At 53.8% G+C, this 20,214-nt stretch overlaps 1 long non-coding RNA gene across 1 annotated transcript; it reads left to right on the top strand.

Annotated features, from left to right (window-relative positions):
* Window positions 1-1,648: 1,648 nt before the first annotated feature.
* Window positions 1,649-13,446, top strand: LOC142923226 (uncharacterized). The gene is made up of 3 exons (XR_012940616.1): window positions 1,649-1,802; window positions 10,049-10,122; window positions 13,188-13,446. It is a non-coding gene; the product is annotated as an uncharacterized LOC142923226 (long non-coding RNA).
* The last annotated feature ends 6,768 nt before the right edge of the window (window positions 13,447-20,214 follow it).

Below are 20,214 nucleotides of genomic sequence, written 5' to 3' on the forward strand. Positions count from 1 at the left end.
CTCACCCACTCACCACCACACTCACTCACTCACACACCCACTCACTCACCCACTCACTCACTACCACCCACTCACTCACTCACCCACCCACCACCACTCACCCACTCACCCACCCACTCACTCACCCACTCACACCCACTCACTCACTCACTCACTCACCCACCCACCCACTCACTCTCACCCACTCACCCACTCACTCACTCACACACCCACTCACCACCCACTCACCCACTCACTACTCCTCCACTCACCACTCACCCACTCCCACCCACTCACTCACTCACCCACCCACTCACTCACCCACTCACTCACCCACTCACCCACTCACTCACTCACCCACTCACCCACTCACTCACTCACCCCACTCACTACTCACTCACTCACTCACCCACCCCTCACTCACCCACTCACCCTCACTCCACTCACCCACTCCACTCACCCACTCACCCACTCACTCACCACTCACTCACCTCACCCACCCACCCACCCACCCACCCACCCACCACTCCCACTCACCCACCCACCCACTCACTCACTCACCCACTCACCCACTCACCCACTCACCCACTCACTCACTCACTCACCCACCACTCACCCACCCACCCACTCACTCACCCACCCACCCACTCACTCACTCACCCACTCACCCACTCACCCACTCACCCACCCACTCACTCACTCACCCACCCACTCACCCACTCACCCACCCACTCACTCACTCACCCACCCACCCACTCACCCACCCACTCACCCACCCACTCACCCACTCACTCACTCACCCACCCATTCACTCACCCACTCACTCACTCACCCACCCACTCACCCACTCACTCACTCACTCACCCACTCACCCACCCACTCACTCACCCACTCACTCACTTACCCACCCACTCACCCACTCACTCACTCACCCACTCACCACCCACTCACTCACCCACTCACCCACTCACCCACTCACTCACCGCCCACTCACTCACTCACCCACTCACTCACCACTCACTCACCCACTCACTCACTCACCACTCACCCACTCACTCACTCACTCACCCACTCACTCACTCACCCACCCACTCACCCACTCACTCACTCACTCACCCACCCACTCACCCACTCACTCACTCACTCACCCACCCACTCACCCACCCACTCACCCACTCACTCACTCACTCACCCACCCACTCACCCACTCACCCACCCACTCACTCACTCACCCACCCACCCACTCACTCACCCACTCACCCACTCACCCACCCACTCACTCACTCACCCACCCACTCACTCACTCACCCACTCACTCACCCACTCACCCACTCACTCACTCACTCACCCACTCACCCACCCACCCACTCTCACTCACCCACCCACTCACTCACTCACCCACTCACTCACCCACTCACCCACCCACCCACCCACTCACCCACTCACCCACTCACTCACCCACTCACTCACCCACCCACCCACCCACTCACCCACTCACCCACCCACTCACCCACCCACCCACTCACTCACCCACTCACCCACTCACCCACCCACTCACTCACCCACCCACTCACTCACCACCCCACTCACCCACTCACCCACTCACCCACCCATGATGGGTACCCGTCCCATCGTCACGGCAACCCTTTTCCCGGTTGCCAGGGCAACGGCTGTGGTGATGACGACGGAGATGGTGATGAAGATGGTGAGGATGGTGAGGATGGTGAGGATGGTGAGGATGAGGGTGAGGATGAGGGTGAGGAGGAGGATGACATGAAGCTTGCTTGGGAGATGCTGGAATTATCCAAAGTCATCTACGGCCGGTAAGTAACTCACACACAGAGACACACACAGAGACACACACAGAGAGAGACACACACAGAGAGACACACAGAGACACACACAGAGAGACACACACAGAGACACACACAGAGACACACACAGAGACACACACAGAGAGACTCACACAGAGACACTCAGAGAGACTCACAGAGACACACACAGAGACACACACAGAGACACACACAGAGACACACACAGAGACACACACAGAGAGACACACACAGAGACACTCAGAGAGACTCACAGAGACACACACAGAGACACACACAGAGACACACACAGAGACACACACAGAGACTCACACAGAGACTCACACAGAGACACACACAGAGACTCACACAGAGACTCACACAGAGACACACACAGAGACACACACAGAGAGACACACACAGAGACACACACAGAGACTCACACAGACTCACACAGAGACTCACACAGAGACTCACACAGAGACTCACACAGACTCACACAGAGACACACACAGAGACACACAGAGACACAGAGAAACACACAGAGACTCACACAGAGACACAGAGACACACACAGAGAGACACACACAGAGACACACACAGAGACACACAGAGAGAGACACAGAGACACACACAGAGACACAGAGACACAGAGAGACACACACGGAGAGACACACAGAGACACACACAGAGAGACAGAGACACAGAGAAACACACACACAGATAGACACACAGAGACACACACAGATAGACACACAGAGACACACACAGAGACACACAGAGACACACACAGAGACACACACAGAGACACACACAGAGACACACACAGAGAGACACACACAGAGACACACACAGAGACACACACAGAGACACAGACACACACAGAGACACACACAGAGACACACACAGAGACACACACAGAGACACACACAGAGAGACACACACAGAGACACACACAGAGACACACACAGAGACACAGACACACACAGATACACAGAGACACACACAGAGACACAGAGACACACACAGAGAGACACACAGAGACACACACAGAGACACACACAGAGACACACACAGAGACACACACAGAGACACACACAGAGACACACACAGAGACACACACAGAGACACACAGAGACACACAGAGAGACACACACGGAGAGACACACAGAGACACACACAGAGACACACACAGAGACACACACAGAGACACACAGAGACACACAGAGAGACACACACGGAGAGACACAGAGACACACACAGAGACACACACACAGTGACACACACAGAGAGACACACACAGAGAGACACACAGAGACACACAGACACAGAGAGACACACACAGAGACACACACAGAGAGACTCACACACAGAGACACACACAGAGACTCACACAGAGACTCACACAGAGACACACAGAGACTCACACAGAGACACACAGACACAGAGAGACACACACAGAGACTCACACAGAGACTCACACAGAGACTCACACAGAGAGACAGAGACTCACACAGAGACACACACAGAGACACACAGACACAGAGAGACACACACAGAGACACAGAGAGAGACACACAGAGAGACACACAGAGACTCACACACAGAGAGACACAGAGACACACACACAGAGACACACAGAGACACACACAGAGACACACACAGAGACACACAGAGACACACACAGAGACACACACAGAGAGACTCACACAGAGACACACACAGAGACACACACAGAGAGACAGAGACACACACAGAGACACACACAGAGACACACAGAGACACAGAGAAACACACAGAGACTCACACAGAGAGACAGAGAAACACACAGAGACTCACACAGAGAGACAGAGACACACACAGAGAGACACACACTCACACAGAGAGACAGAGACACACACAGAGAGAGACACAGACTCACACACAGAGAGACACAGAGACACACACAGAGACTCACACAGAGACTCACACAGAGACACACACAGAGACTCACACAGAGACTCACACAGAGACACACACAGAGAACACACAGAGACACACACAGAGACACACACAGAGACACACACAGAGACACTCAGAGAGACTCACAGAGACACACACAGAGACACACAGACACAGAGAGACACACACAGAGACACAGAGAGACACACACAGAGAGACACACAGAGAGACACACAGAGAGACTCACACAGAGACTCACACAGAGACTCACACAGAGAGACACACAGAGACTCACACAGAGACTCACACAGACTCACACAGAGACTCACACAGAGACTCACACAGAGACTCACACAGAGACACACACAGAGACTCACACAGAGACTCACACAGAGACACACACAGAGAACACACAGAGACACACACAGAGACACACACAGAGACACTCAGAGAGACTCACAGAGACACACACAGAGACACACACAGAGACACTCAGAGAGACTCACAGAGACACACACAGAGACACACACAGAAAGACACACAGAGACTCACACAGAGACACACACAGAGACACACACACAGAGACACACACAGAGACACACACACAGAGACACACACACAGAGACACACACAGAGACACACACAGAGACACACACAGAGACACTCAGAGAGACTCACAGAGACACACAGAGACACACACAGAGACTCACACAGAGACACACAGAGACACACACAGAGACTCACACACAGAGAGACACACAGAGACACACACAGAGACACACAGAGACACACACAGAGACACACACAGAGACACTCAGAGAGACTCACAGAGACACACACAGAGACACACACAGAGACACTCAGAGAGACTCACAGAGACACACACAGAGACACACACAGAAAGACACACAGAGACTCACACAGAGACACACACAGAGACACACACACAGAGACACACACAGAGACACACACACAGAGACACACACAGAGACACACACACAGAGACACACACAGAGACTCACACAGAGACACACAGAGACACAAAGAGACACACACAGAGACACACACAGAGACTCACACAGAGACTCACATGAAACTGACTTTCTAACCGTTATCTCTCCCCGTGTCTCTCTCTCTCCCCGTGTCTCTCTCTCTCCCCGTGTCTCTCTCTCCCCGTGTCTCTCTCTCTCCCCGTGTCTCTCTCTCTCCCCGTGTCTCTCCCCGTGTCTCTCTCTCCCCGTGTCTCTCTCCCCATGTCTCTCTCTCTCCCCGTGTCTCTCTCTCCCCGTGTCTCTCTCTCCCCGTCTCTCTCCCCGTGTCTCTCTCTCCCCGTGTCTCTCTCCCTGTGTTTCTCCCCGTGTCTCTCTCTCCCCGTGTCTCTCTCTCTCTCCCCGTGTCTCTCTCTCCCCGTGTCTCTCTCTCCCCGTGTCTCTCTCTCCCCGTGTCTCTCTCTCCCCGTGTCTCTCTCTCCCCGTGTCTCTCTCTCCCCGTGTCTCTCTCTCCCCGTGTCTCTCTCTCTCCCCGTGTCTCTCTCTCTCCCCGTGTCTCTCTCTCTCCCCGTGTCTCTCTCTCTCCCCGTGTCTCTCTCTCTCCCCGTGTCTCTCTCTCCCCGTGTCTCTCTCTCCCCGTGTCTCTCTCTCCCCGTGTCTCTCTCTCCCCGTGTCTTTCTCTCCCTGTCTCTCTCTCTCACCCCGTGTCTCTCTCTCCCCGTGTCTCTCCCCGTGTCTCTCTCTCCCCGTGTCTCTCTCTCCGTGTCTCTCTCCCCGTGTCTCTCTCTCCCCGTGTCTCTCTCTCACCCCGTGTCTCTCTCTCACCCCGTGTCTCTCTCTCTCCCCGTGTCTCTCTCTCACCCCGTGTCTCTCTCTCTCCCCGTGTCTCTCTCTCCCCGTGTCTCTCTCTCTCCCCGTGTCTCTCTCTCCCCGTGTCTCTCTCTCTCCCCGTGTCTCTCTCTCTCCCCGTGTCTCTCTCTCCCCGTGTCTCTCTCTCTCCCCACATGTCTCTCTCTCCCCGTGTCTCTCTCTCTTCGTGCCTTTCTCTCTCCCCGTGTCTCTCTCTCCCCGTGTCTCTCTCTCCCCGTGTCTCTCTCCCCGTGTCTCTCTCTCCCCGTGTCTCTCTCTCCCCGTGTCTCTCTCTCCCCGTGTCTCTCTCCCCGTGTCTCTCTCTCCCCGTGTCTCTCTCCCCGTGTCTCTCTCCCCGTGTCTCTCTCCCCGTGTCTCTCTCTCCCCGTGTCTCTCTCTCCCCGTGTCTCTCTCCCCGTGTCTCTCTCTCCCCGTGTCTCTCTCTCCCCGTGTCTCTCTCTCTCTCCCCGTGTCTCTCTCTCTCTCCCCGTGTCTCTCTCTCCCCGTGTCTCTCTCTCTCCCCGTGTCTCTCTCTCTCCCCGTGTCTCTCCTCGTGTCTCTCTCTCTCCTCGTGTCTCTCTCTCTCCCCGTGTCTCTCTCTCTCCCCGTGTCTCTCTCTCCGTGTCTCTCTCTCCGTGTCTCTCTCCCCGTGTCTCTCTCCCCGTGTCTCTCCCCGTGTCTCTCTCCCCGTGTCTCTCTCTCTCCCCGTGTCTCTCTCTGTCCCCGTGTCTCTCTCTCCCCGTGTCTCTCTCTCCCCGTGTCTCTCTCTCCCCGTGTCTCTCTCTCCCCGTGTCTCTCTCTCTCTCCCCGTGTCTCTCTCTCCCCGTGTCTCTCTCTCACCCCGTGTCTCTCTCTCTCTCCCCCCGTGTCTCTCTCTCTCCCCGTGTCTCTCTCCCCGTGTCTCTCTCTCCCCGTGTCTCTCTCTCTCCCCCCGTGTCTCTCTCTCTCCCCCCGTGTCTCTCTCTCTCCCCCCGTGTCTCTCTCTCTCCCCGTGTCTCTCTCCCCGTGTCTCTCTCCCCGTGTCTCTCTCTCCCCCCGTGTCTCTCTCTCTCCCCGTGTCTCTCTCTCTCCCCGTGTCTCTCTCTCCCCGTGTCTCTCTCCCCGTGTCTCTCTCTCCCCGTGTCTCTCTCTCTCCCCGTGTCTCTCTCTCTCCCCGTGTCTCTCTCCCCGTGTCTCTCTCTCTCCCCGTGTCTCTCTCTCTCCCCGTGTCTCTCCTCGTGTCTCTCTCTCTCCCCGTGTCTCTCTCTCTCCCCGTGTCTCTCTCTCTCCCCGTGTCTCTCTCTCCCCGTGTCTCTCTCCCCGTGTCTCTCTCTCCCCCCGTGTCTCTCTCTCTCCCCGTGTCTCTCTCTCTCCCCGTGTCTCTCTCCCCGTGTCTCTCTCTCTCCGTGTCTCTCTCTCTCCCCGTGTCTCTCTCCCCGTGTTTCTCTCTCTCCCCGTGTCTCTCTCTCCCCCCGTGTCTCTCTCTCTCTCCCCGTGTCTCTCTCTCTCCCCGTGTCTCTCTCCCCGTGTCTCTCTCTCTCTCCGTGTCTCTCTCTCCCCGTGTCTCTCTCTCCCCGTGTCTCTCCCCGTGTCTCTCTCTCTCCCCGTGTCTCTCTCTCCCCGTGTCTCTCTCCCCGTGTCTCTCTCCCCGTGTCTCTGTCTCTCCCCGTGTCTATCTCTCTCTCCGTGTCTCTCTCCCCGTGTCTCTCTCTCCCCGTGTCTCTCTCTCCCCGTGTCTCTCTCTCTCCCCGTGTCTCTCTCCCCGTGTCTCTCTCTCTCCCCGTGTCTCTCTCCCCGTGTCTCTCTCTCCCCGTGTCTCTCTCTCTCCCCGTGTCTATCTCTTTCACCGTGTCTCTCTCTCCCCGTGTCTCTCTCTCTCCGTGTCTCTCTCCCCGTGTCTCTCTCTCCCCGTGTCTCTCTCTCTCACCGTGTCTCTCTCTCTCCGTGTCTCTCTCTCCCCGTGTCTCTCTCTCCCCGTGTCTCTCTCTCCCCCCGTGTCTCTCTCTCTCCCCGTGTCTCTCTCCCCGTGTCTCTCTCTCTCTGTCTCTCTCTCTCCCCGTGTCTCTCTCTCTCCCCGTGTCTCTCTCCCCGTGTCTCTCTCTCCCCGTGTCTCTCTCCCCGTGTCTCTCTCTCTCCCCGTGTCTCTCTCTCTCCCCGTGTCTCTCTCTCTCTCCGTGTCTCTCTCCCCGTGTCTCTCTCTCCCCGTGTCTCTCTCTCCCCGTGTCTCTCTCTCTCCCCGTGTCTCTCTCCCCGTGTCTCTCTCTCTCCCCGTGTCTCTCTCCCCGTGTCTCTCTCTCTCCCCGTGTCTCTCTCTCTCCCCGTGTCTCTCTCTCTCCCCGTGTCTCTCTCTCTCCCCGTGTCTATCTCTTTCACCGTGTCTCTCTCTCCCCGTGTCTCTCTCTCTCCGTGTCTCTCTCCCCGTGTCTCTCTCTCCCCGTGTCTCTCTCTCTCACCGTGTCTCTCTCTCCGTGTCTCTCTCTCCCCGTGTCTCTCTCTCCCCGTGTCTCTCTCTCCCCCCGTGTCTCTCTCTCTCCCCGTGTCTCTCTCCCCGTGTCTCTCTCTCTCTGTCTCTCTCTCTCCCCGTGTCTCTCTCTCTCCCCGTGTCTCTCTCCCCGTGTCTCTCTCTCCCCGTGTCTCTCTCTCTCCCCGTGTCTCTCTCTCCCCCCGTGTCTCTCTCTCTCCCCGTGTCTCTCTCCCCGTGTCTCTCTCTCTCTGTCTCTCCCTCTCCCCGTGTCTCTCTCTCTCCCCGTGTCTCTCTCCCCGTGTCTCTCTCTCCCCGTGTCTCTCTCTCTCCCCGTGTCTCTCTCTCTCCCCGTGTCTCTCTCTCTCCCCGTGTCTCTCTCTCCCCGTGTCTCTCTCTCTCCCCGTGTCTCTCTCCCCGTGTCTCTCTCTCTCCCCGTGTCTCTCTCCCCGTGTCTCTCTCTCCCCGTGTCTCTCTCTCTCCCCGTGTCTCTCTCCCCGTGTCTCTCTCCCCGTGTCTCTCTCTCCCCGTGTCTCTCTCTCTCACCGTGTCTCTCTCTCCCCGTGTCTCTCTCTCTCCGTGTCTCTCTCCCCGTGTCTCTCTCTCTCCCCGTGTCTCTCTCTCTCCCCGTGTCTCTCTCTCCACATGTCTCTCTCTCCCCGTGTCTATCTCTCTCCCCGTGTCTCTCTCTCTCCCCGTGTCTCTCTCTCTCCCCGTGTCTCTCTCTCTCCCCGTGTCTCTCTCCCCGTGTCTCTCTCCCCGTGTCTCTCCCCGTGTCTCTCTCTCTCCCCGTGTCTCTCTCTCTCCCCGTGTGTCTCTCTCCCCGTGTGTCTCTCTCTGTGTCTCTCTCTCTCCCCGTGTCTCTCTCCCCGTGTCTCTCTCCCCGTGTCTCTCTCTCCCCGTGTCTCTCTCTCTCACCGTGTCTCTCTCTCCCCGTGTCTCTCTCTCTCCGTGTCTCTCTCCCCGTGTCTCTCTCTCTCCCCGTGTCTCTCTCTCCCCGTGTCTCTCTCCCCGTGTCTCTCTCTCTCCCCGTGTCTCTCTCTCTCCCCGTGTGTCTCTCTCCCCGTGTGTCTCTCTCCCCGTGTCTCTACCCGTGTCTCTCTCTCTCCCCGTGTCTCTCTCTCCCCGTGTCTCTCTCTCTCCCCGTGTCTCTCTCTCCCCGTGTCTCTCTCTCCCCGTGTCTCTCTCTCTCCCCGTGTCTCTCTCTCCCCGTGTCTCTCTCTCTCCCCGTGTCTCTCTCTCTCCCCGTGTCTCTCTCCCCGTGTCTCTCTCCCCGTGTCTCTCTCTCTCCCCGTGTCTCTCTCTCTCCCCGTGTCTCTCTCTCCCCGTGTCTCTCTCTCCCCGTGTCTCTCTCCCCGTGTCTCTCTCTCCCCGTGTCTCTCTCTCTCACCGTGTCTCTCTCCCCGTGTCTCTCTCTCCCCGTGTCTCTCTCTCTCACCGTGTCTCTCTCTCCCCGTGTCTCTCTCTCTCCCCGTGTCTCTCTCTCTCCCCGTGTCTCTCCCCGTGTCTCTCTCTCTCCCCGTGTCTCTCTCTCTCCCCGTGTCTCTCCCCGTGTCTCTCTCTCTCCCCGTGTCTCTCTCTCCCCGTGTCTCTCTCTCTCCCCGTGTCTCTCCCCGTGTCTCTCTCTCTCCCCGTGTCTCTCTCTCTCCCCGTGTCTCTCCCCGTGTCTCTCTCTCTCCCCGTGTCTCTCTCTCCCCGTGTCTCTCTCTCTCCCCGTGTCTCTCCCCGTGTCTCTCTCCGTGTCTCTCTCTCTCCCCGTGTCTCTCCCCGTGTCTCTCTCTCTCCCCGTGTCTCTCTCTCTCTCCCCGTGTCTCTCTCCCCGTGTCTCTCTCTCTCCCCGTGTCTCTCTCTCCCCGTGTCTCTCTCCCCGTGTCTCTCTCTCTCCCCGTGTCTCTCTCTCCCCGTGTCTCTCTCTCTCCCCGTGTCTCTCTCTCTCTCCCCGTGTCTCTCCCCGTGTCTCTCCCCGTGTCTCTCTCTCTCTCCCCGTGTCTCTCTCTCTCCCCGTGTCTCTCTCTCTCCCCGTGTCTCTCTCTTTGCAGGCAGTCAGGGAGAGAGGCTCAGCTGAATCGTGCTCAAGTCCATTTGAAACTCGGCGAGTTGGGCATGGAAAGAGGTGAGCGGGAGACTCGGGGAGAGAGACACGTCTGTCTAAGTGTCTGTCTAAGTGTGTGTCTGTCTGTCTAAGTGTGTGTCTGTCTAAGTGTCTGTCTGTCTAAGTGTGTGTCTGTCTAAGTGTGTGTCTAAGTGTCTGTCTGTCTGAGTGTGTGTCTGTCTAAGTGTGTGTCTGTCTAAGTGTGTGTCTAAGTGTGTGTCTGTCTAAGTGTCTGTCTAAGTGTCTGTCTGTCTAAGTGTGTGTCTGTCTAAGTGTGTGTCTAAGTGTGTGTCTGTCTAAGTGTGTGTCTAAGTGTGTGTCTGTCTAAGTGTCTGTCTAAGTGTCTGTCTGTCTAAGTGTCTGTCTAAGTGTGTGTCTAAGTGTGTGTGTCTGTCCTAAGTGTCTGTCTGTCTAGGTGTCTGTCTAAGTGTGTGTCTGTCTAAGTGTCTGTCTAAGTGTCTGTCTAAGTGACTGTCTGTCTAAGTGACTGTGTGTCTGTCTGTCTAAGTGTGTGTCTGTCTAAGTGACTGTGTGTCTGTCTAAGTGACTGTGTGTCTAAATGTCTGTGTCTGTCTGTCTAAGTGACTGTGTGTCTGTCTAAGTGACTGTCTGTCTAAGTGACTGTATGTCTCTGTCTATCTAAGTGACTGTGTGTGTCTCTGTCTAAGTAACCGTGTGTCTCTGTCTAAGTCACTGTGTGTCTCTGTCTAAGTCACTGTGTTTACCTCTGTCTAAGTGACTGTGTCTCTGTCTGAGTCACTGTGTGTGTCTCTCTCTGTCTAAGTGACTGTGTGTGTCTCTGTCTGTCTAAGTGACTGTGTGTGTCTCTGTCCAAGTGATTGTGTGTGTCTCTGTCTGTCTAAGTGACTGTGTGCCTCTGTCTGTCTAAGTGACTGTGTGTGTCTGTCTGTCTAAGTGACTGTGTGTGTCTCTGTCCAAGTGATTGTGTGTGTCTCTGTCTGTCTAAGTGACTGTGTGCCTCTGTCTGTCTAAGTGACTGTGTGTGTCTCTGTCTGTCTAAGTGACTGTGTGTGTCTCCGTCTGTCTAAGTGACTGTGTGTGTCTCTGTCTGTCTAAGTGACTGTGTGTGTCTCTGTCTGTCTAAGTGACTGTGTCTCTGTCTGTCTAAGTCACTGTGTGTCTCTGTCTAAGTGACTGTGTGTGTCTCTGTCTGTCTAAGTGACTGTGTGTGTCTCTGTCTGTCTGTCTAAGTGACTGTGTGTGTCTCTGTCTGTCTTAAGTGACTGTGTCTCTGTCTGTCTAAGTGACTGTGTGTGTCTGTCTAAGTGACTGTGTCTCTGTCTGTCTAAGTGACTGTGTCTCTGTCTGTCTAAGTGACTGTGTGTGTCTCTGTCTAAGTGACTGTGTGTGTCTGTCTGTCTAAGTGACTGTGTGTCTCTGTCTGTCTAAGTGACTGTGTGTGTCTCTGTCTAAGTGACTGTGTGTGTCTCTGTCTGTCTAAGTGACTGTGTGTCTCTGTCTAAGTGACTGTGTCTCTGTCTAAGTGACTGTGTGTGTCTCTGTCTGAGTTACTGTGTGTCTCTGTCTAAGTGACTGTGTGTGTCTGTCTGTCTGAGTGACTGTGTGTGCCTCTGTCTAAGTGACTGTGTCTCTGTCTGAGTCACTGTGTGTCTCTGTCTCTCTCTGTCTGACTGTGTGTGTCTCTGTCTATCTAGAGGACTATGTGTGTCTCTCTCTGTCTAAGTGACTGTGCCTCTGTCTAAGTCACTGTGTCTCTCTGTCTGAGTCACTGTGTGTGTCTCTCTCTGTCTAAGTGACTGTGTCTCTGTCTAAGTGACTGTGTGTCTCTCTCTGTCTGAGTGACTGTGTGTGTCTCTGTCTAAGTCATTGTGTGTCTCTCTGTCTGTCTGACTGTGTGTGTCTCTGTCTATCTAGAGGACTGTGTGTGTCTCTGTCTGTCTAAGTGACTGTGTGTGTCTCTGTCTAAGTAACCGTGTGTCTCTGTTTAAGTCACTGTGTGTCTCTGTCTGTCTAAGTCACTGTGTGTGCCTCTGTCTAAGTGACTGTGTCTCTGTCTGAGTCACTGTGTGTGTCTCTCTCTGTCTAAGTGACTGTCTCTGTCTAAGTGACTCTGTGTCTGTCTAAGTCACTGTGTGTCTCTCTGTCTGAGTCACTGTGTGTGTGTCTCTCTCTGTCTAAGTGACTGTGTGTGTCTCTCTCTGTCTGAGTGACTGTGTGTGTCTCTGTCTAAGTGACTGTGTGTCTCTGTCTATCTAAGTGACTGTGTGTGTCTCTGTCTAAGTGACTGTGTCTCTGTCTGAGTCACTGTATGTGTCTCTCTCTGTCTAAGTGACTGTGTGTGTCTCTGTCTAAGTCACTGTGTGTGTCTCTCTCTCTCTCTGTCTGACTGTGTGTGTCTCTGTCTGTCTAAGTCACTGTGTGTGTCTCTCTCTCTCTCTGTCTGACTGTGTGTGTCTCTGTCTGTCTAAGTGACTGTGTGTCTCTCTCTCTGTCTGACTGTGTGTGTCTCTGTCTGTCTAAGTGACTGTGTGTCTCTCTCTCTGTCTGACTGTGTGTGTCTCTGTCTGTCTAAGTGACTGTGTGTCTCTCTCTCTCTGTCTGACTGTGTGTGTCTCTGTCTGTCTAAGTGACTGTGTGTCTCTCTCTCTGTCTGACTGTGCGTGTCTCTGTCTGTCTGAGTCACTGTGTGTGTCTCTGTCTGTCTGAGTCACTGTGTGTGTCTCTGTCTATCTAAGTGACTGTGTGTGTCTCTGTCTAAGTGACTGTGTCTCTGTCTGAGTCACTGTATGTGTCTCTCTCTGTCTAAGTGACTGTGTGTGTCTCTCTCTGTCTAAGTCACTGTGTGTGTCTCTCTCTCTCTCTGTCTGACTGTGTGTGTCTCTGTCTGTCTAAGTGACTGTGTGTCTCTCTCTCTCTGTCTGACTGTGTGTGTCTCTGTCTGTCTAAGTGACTGTGTGTCTCTCTTTCTCTCTCTGTCTGACTGTGTGTGTCTCTGTCTGTCTAAGTGACTGTGTGTCTCTCTCTCTGTCTGACTGTGTGTGTCTCTGTCTAAGTGACTGTGTGTCTCTCTCTCTGTCTGACTGTGTGTGTCTCTGTCTATCTAGAGGACTATGCCCAGGCCACGGAGGATCTGTCCATCTGCCTGTCCCTTCAGTCATCTCTGCTGGCACCGGATGACCGTCTGCTAGCCGAGACTCAGTACCAGCTAGGAGTTTCAGCGCTCCTGGCACAGAGACACGGGGAGGCTGTGAATCACTTCTGCCTGGCCAGAGACATCATCCAGTCTCGCCTTGGTGAGCCACACAGAGACTCAGAGACTCACAGAGACACAGAGAGACTCACAGAGAGACTCACAGAGACACAGAGACTCACAGAGACACACAGAGAGACTCACAGAGACACACAGAGACACAGAGACTCACAGAGACTCACAGAGACACACAGAGACACACAGAGAGACTCACAGAGACTCACAGAGAGACAGAGACTCACAGAGACTCACAGAGACTCAGTACCAGCTAGGAGTTTCAGCGCTCCTGGCACAGAGACACGGAGAGGCTGTGAATCACTTCTGCCTGGCCAGAGACATCATCCAGTCTCGCCTTGGTGAGACTCAGAGAGACTCAGAGAGACACAGAGACACTCAGATACACTTAGAGACTCAGAGAGACACACAGAGACACACAGAGAGACTCAGAGACAGAGAGATTCACAGAGACTCACAGAGACACACAGAGACTCACAGAGACTCACAGAGACTCACAGAGACTCAGAGAGACTCACAGAGAGACACAGAGACTCAGAGAGACTCACAGAGACTCACAGAGACTCAGAGACTCACAGAGACTCACAGAGACTCACAGAGACACACAGACACACACAGAGACACACAGAGACTCACAGAGACTCACAGAGACTCAGAGAGACTCACAGAGACACACAGAGACTCAGAGAGACTCACAGAGACCCACAGAGACTCACAGAGACACACAGAGACTCACAGAGACTCACAGAGACTCACAGAGACTCAGTACCAGCTAGGAGTTTCAGCGCTCCTGGCACAGAGACACGGAGAGGCTGTGAATCACTTCTGCCTGGCCAGAGACATCATCCAGTCTCGCCTTGGTGAGACTCACAGAGACTCAGAGACTCAGAGAGAGACTCAGAGACACACAGAGACTCAGAGACACACAGAGACTCACAGAGACTCAGAGACTCAGAGAGAGACTCAGAGACACACAGAGACTCACAGAGACTCAGAGAGACTCACAGAGACACACAGAGACTCAGAGAGACTCACAGAGACCCACAGAGACTCACAGAGACACACAGAGAGACAGAGAGACTCACAGAGACTCACAGAGACTCAGTACCAGCTAGGAGTTTCAGCGCTCCTGGCACAGAGACACGGGGAGGCTGTGAATCACTTCTGCCTGGCCAGAGACATCATCCAGTCTCGCCTTGGTGAGACTCACAGAGACTCAGAGACTCAGAGAGAGACTCAGAGACACACAGAGACTCACAGAGACTCAGAGAGACTCACAGAGACACACAGAGACTCAGAGAGACTCACAGAGACCCACAGAGACTCACAGAGACACACAGAGAGACAGAGAGACTCACAGAGACTCACAGAGACTCAGTACCAGCTAGGAGTTTCAGCGCTCCTGGCACAGAGACACGGAGAGGCTGTGAATCACTTCTGCCTGGCCAGAGACATCATCCAGTCTCGCCTTGGTGAGACTCACAGAGACTCAGAGACTCAGAGAGAGACTCAGAGACACACAGAGACTCACAGAGACTCAGAGAGACTCACAGAGACACACAGAGACTCAGAGAGACTCACAGAGACCCACAGAGACTCACAGAGACACACAGAGAGACAGAGAGACTCACAGAGACTCACAGAGACTCAGTACCAGCTAGGAGTTTCAGCGCTCCTGGCACAGAGACACGGGGAGGCTGTGAATCACTTCTGCCTGGCCAGAGACATCATCCAGTCTCGCCTTGGTGAGCCTCACAGAGACTCAGAGAGAGACAGAGACTCACAGAGACTCAGAGAGACACAGAGACTCACAGAGACACTCAGAGAGACAGAGACTCACAGAGACACACAGAGACACAGAGACTCACAGAGACTCACAGAGACACACAGAGACACACAGAGACACACGCAGAGACTCACAGAGACTCACAGACACACACAGAGACTCACAGAGACTCACAGAGACACACAGAGTCTCAGTACCAGCTAGGAGTTTCGGCGCTCCTGGCACAGAGACACGGAGAGGCTGTGAATCACTTCTGCCTGGCCCGGGACATCATCCAGTCTCGCCTTGGTGAGACTCACAGAGACTCAGAGACTCACAGAGACACTCAGAGACTCAGAGAGACTCTCAGAGACTCTCAGAGACTCAGAGAGAGACACACAGAGACTCACAGAGAGACAGAGACTCACAGAGACACTCAGAGACACACAGAGACACACAGAGACACACAGAGACTCACAGAGACACACAGAGACTCACAGAGACTCAGAGACTCACAGAGAGACAGAGAGACTCACAGAGACTCACAGAGACTCACAGAGACACACAGAGACTCACAGAGACTCACAGAGACTCACAGAGACTCACAGAGACACACAGAGACTCACAGAGACTCACAGAGACACTCAGAGACACACAGAGACACACAGAGACTCACAGAGACACACAGAGACACACAGAGACTCACAGAGACTCACAGAGACTCACAGAGACACTCAGAGACACAGAGACACACAGAGACACTCAGAGACACTCAGAGACACAGAGACACACAGAGACACACAGAGACTCACAGAGACTCACAGAGACTCACAGAGACACACAGAGACTCACAGAGACTCACAGAGACCCACAGAGACACACAGAGACTCAGTACCAGCTAGGAGTTTCGGCGCTCCTGGCACAGAGACACGGGGAGGCTGTGAATCACTTCTGCCTGGCCTGGGACATCATCCAGTCTCGCCTTGGTGAGACTCACAGAGACTCAGAGAGACACACAGAGACTCACAGAGACTCACAGAGACTCAGAGAGACTCACAGAGACTCACAGAGACTCACAGAGACTCACAGAGACACACAGAGAGACACAGAGACTCACAGAGACTCACAGAGACACTTAGAGACTCAGAGAGACTCACAGAGACTCACAGAGACACGGGGAGGCTGTGAATCACTTCTGCCTGGCCCGGGACATCATCCAGTCTCGCCTTGGTGAGACTCACAGAGACTCAGAGAGACACTCAGAGACTCACAGAGACTCAGAGAGACACTCACAGAGACACACAGAGACACACAGAGACTCACAGAGACTCACAGAGAGAATCAGAGAGACACTCAGAGATTCAGAGACTCACAGAGAGACACTCAGAGACTCAGAGACTCACAGAGACTCACAGAGAGACAGAGACACACAGAGACTCACAGAGACTCACAGAGACTCACAGAGACACACAGAGATTCACATAGAGACATAGAGACTCAGAGACACAGAGACACAGAGACTCACAGAGACTCAGAGAGACACACAGAGACTCACAGAGACTCACATAGAGACACAGAGACTCAGAGACACAGACTCACAGAGACTCACAGAGACTCACAGAGACTCAGACAGACTGACAGAGAGACACAGAGACTCAGAGACACACAGAGACTCACAGAGATTCACAGAGACTCAGAGACTCACAGAGACTCACAGAGACTCAGAGACTCACAGAGACTCACAGAGAGACAGAGACACACAGAGCATCACAGAGACTCACAGAGACTCAGAGAGACTCACAGAGACTCACAGAGAGACAGAGACACACAGAGACTCTCAGAGAGACACAGAGACTCACAGAGAGACTCACAGAGACTCACAGAGACTCACAGAGACTCAGACAGACTGACAGAGAGACACAGAGACTCAGAGACACACAGAGACTCACAGAGATTCACAGAGACTCAGAGACTCACAGAGACTCACAGAGACTCAGAGACTCACAGAGACTCACAGAGAGACAGAGACACACAGAGCATCACAGAGACTCACAGACACTCAGAGAGACTCACAGAGACTCACAGAGAGACAGAGACACACAGAGACTCTCAGAGAGACACAGAGACTCACAGAGAGACTCACAGAGAGACTCACAGAGACTCACAGAGACTCACAGAGACTCACAGAGAGACTCACAGAGAGACTCACAGAGACTCACAGAGACTCAGTACCAGCTAGGAGTTTCGGCGCTCCTGGCACAGAGACACGGGGAGGCTGTGAATCACTTCTGCCTGGCCCGAGACATCATCCAGTCTCGCCTTGGTGAGACTCACAGAGACTCAGAGACTCACAGAGATTCACAGAGAGAATCAGAGAGACACACAGAGATTCAGAGACTCACAGAGAGACACTCAGAGACTCAGAGAGACACTCAGACACTCAGAGACTCACAGAGACTCATAGAGACTCACAGAGACTCAGAGAGACACACAGAGACACTCAGAGACACTCAGAGACTCACAGAGACTCACAGAGAGACTCAGAGACTCAGAGAGATTCAGAGAGACACACAGAGACTCACAGAGACAGAGAGACACTCAGAGACTCACAGAGACTCACAGAGACTCACAGAGATACACAGAGATACACAGACACCCACAGAGACTCAGAGAGACTCACAGACACTCACAGAGACTCACAGAGACTCACAGAGACACTCAGAGACTCAGAGAGACTCTCAGAGACTCACAGACACACACAGAGACTCACAGAGACTCACAGAGACAGACAGAGACTCTCAGAGACTCACAGAGACACACAGAGACTCACAGAGACACACAGAGACTCACGGAGACTCACAGAGACTCACAGAGACTCACAGAGACTCAGTACCAGCTAGGAGTTTCGGCGCTCCTGGCACAGAGACACGGGGAGGCTGTGAATCACTTCTGCCTGGCCCGGGACATCATCCAGCCTCGCCTTGGTGAGACTCACAGAGACTCACAGAGAGACACACAGAGACTCACAGAGAGACAGAGACTCACAGAGACTCACAGAGACACTCAGAGACACTCAGAGACTCACAGAGACTCACAGAGACACACAGAGACTCACAGAGATACACAGAGACTCGGAGAGACTCACAGAAACACACAGAGACACACAGAGACTCACAGAGACTCACAGAGACTCTCAGAGACTCACAGAGAGACAGAGACAGAGAGACTCACAGAGACACACAGAGAGACTCACAGAGACTCTCAGAGACTTACATAGACACTCAGAGACTCACAGAGAGACAGAGACTCACAGAGACTCACAGAGACACACAGAGACTCACAGAGACTCTCAGAGACTCACAGAGAGACAGAGACACACAGAGACACACAGAGACACTCAGAGACACACAGAGACACACAGAGACACTCAGAGACACTCAGAGACACACAGAGACTGACAGAGACTCAGAGACACACAGAGACACACAGAGACATACAGAGACACACAGAGACACACAGAGACACTCATAGACACACAGAGACACACAGAGACACACAGAGACACAGAGACACACAGAGACTCACACAGAGACTCACAGAGAGACTCACAGAGACTCAGAGACACACAGAGATACTCATAGACACACAGAGACACACAGAGACACTCAGAGACACACAGAGACTCACAGAGACACACAGAGACTCACAGAGAGACAGAGACACAGTGAGACACACAGAGACACAGAGAGACACAGTGAGACACACAGAGACACAGTGAGACACACAGAGACTCACAGAGACACACAGAGACTCACAGAGAGACAGAGACACAGTGAGACACACAGAGACACAGAGAGACACAGTGAGACACACAGAGACACAGTGAGACACACAGAGACTCACAGAGACACACAGACACACACAGAGACTCACAGAGACACACAGAGACTCTCAGAGACTCACAGAGACTCACAGAGACTCAGACAGACTGACAGAGAGACACAGAGACTCAGAGACACACAGAGACTCACAGAGATTCACAGAGACTCACAGAGACTCACAGAGACTCACAGAGACTCAGTACCAGCTAGGAGTTTCGGCGCTCCTGGCACAGAGACACGGGGAGGCTGTGAATCACTTCTGCCTGGCCCGAGACATCATCCAGTCTCGCCTTGGTGAGACTCACAGAGACTCAGAGACTCACAGAGATTCACAGAGAGAATCAGAGAGACACACAGAGATTCAGAGACTCACAGAGAGACACTCAGAGACTCAGAGAGACACTCAGACACTCAGAGACTCACAGAGACTCATAGAGACTCACAGAGACTCAGAGAGACACACAGAGACACTCAGAGACACTCAGAGACTCACAGAGACTCACAGAGAGACTCAGAGACTCAGAGAGATTCAGAGAGACACACAGAGACTCACAGAGACAGAGAGACACTCAGAGACTCACAGAGACTCACAGAGATACACAGAGATACACAGACACCCACAGAGACTCAGAGAGACTCACAGACACTCACAGAGACTCACAGAGACTCACAGAGACACTCAGAGACTCAGAGAGACTCTCAGAGACTCACAGACACACACAGAGACTCACAGAGACTCACAGAGACAGACAGAGACTCTCAGAGACTCACAGAGACACACAGAGACTCACAGAGACACACAGAGACTCACGGAGACTCACAGAGACTCACAGAGACTCACAGAGACTCACAGAGACTCACAGAGACTCTGTACCAGCTAGGAGTTTCGGCGCTCCTGGCACAGAGACACGGGGAGGCTGTGAATCACTTCTGCCTGGCCCGGGACATCATCCAGCCTCGCCTTGGTGAGACTCACAGAGACTCACAGAGAGACACACAGAGACTCACAGAGAGACAGAGACTCACAGAGACTCACAGAGACACTCAGAGACACTCAGAGACTCACAGAGACTCACAGAGACACACAGAGACTCACAGAGATACACAGAGACTCGGAGAGACTCACAGAGACACACAGAGACACACAGAGACTCACAGAGACTCACAGAGACTCTCAGAGACTCACAGAGAGACAGAGACAGAGAGACTCACAGAGACAC

Source organism: Petromyzon marinus, unplaced genomic scaffold (genome assembly GCF_048934315.1).
Source record: "Petromyzon marinus isolate PM22_M1 ecotype Great Lakes invasive population unplaced genomic scaffold, UKy_Petmar_22M1.pri1.0 PM_Scaffold_343, whole genome shotgun sequence".
Classification (NCBI taxonomy): domain Eukaryota; kingdom Metazoa; phylum Chordata; class Hyperoartia; order Petromyzontiformes; family Petromyzontidae; genus Petromyzon; species Petromyzon marinus.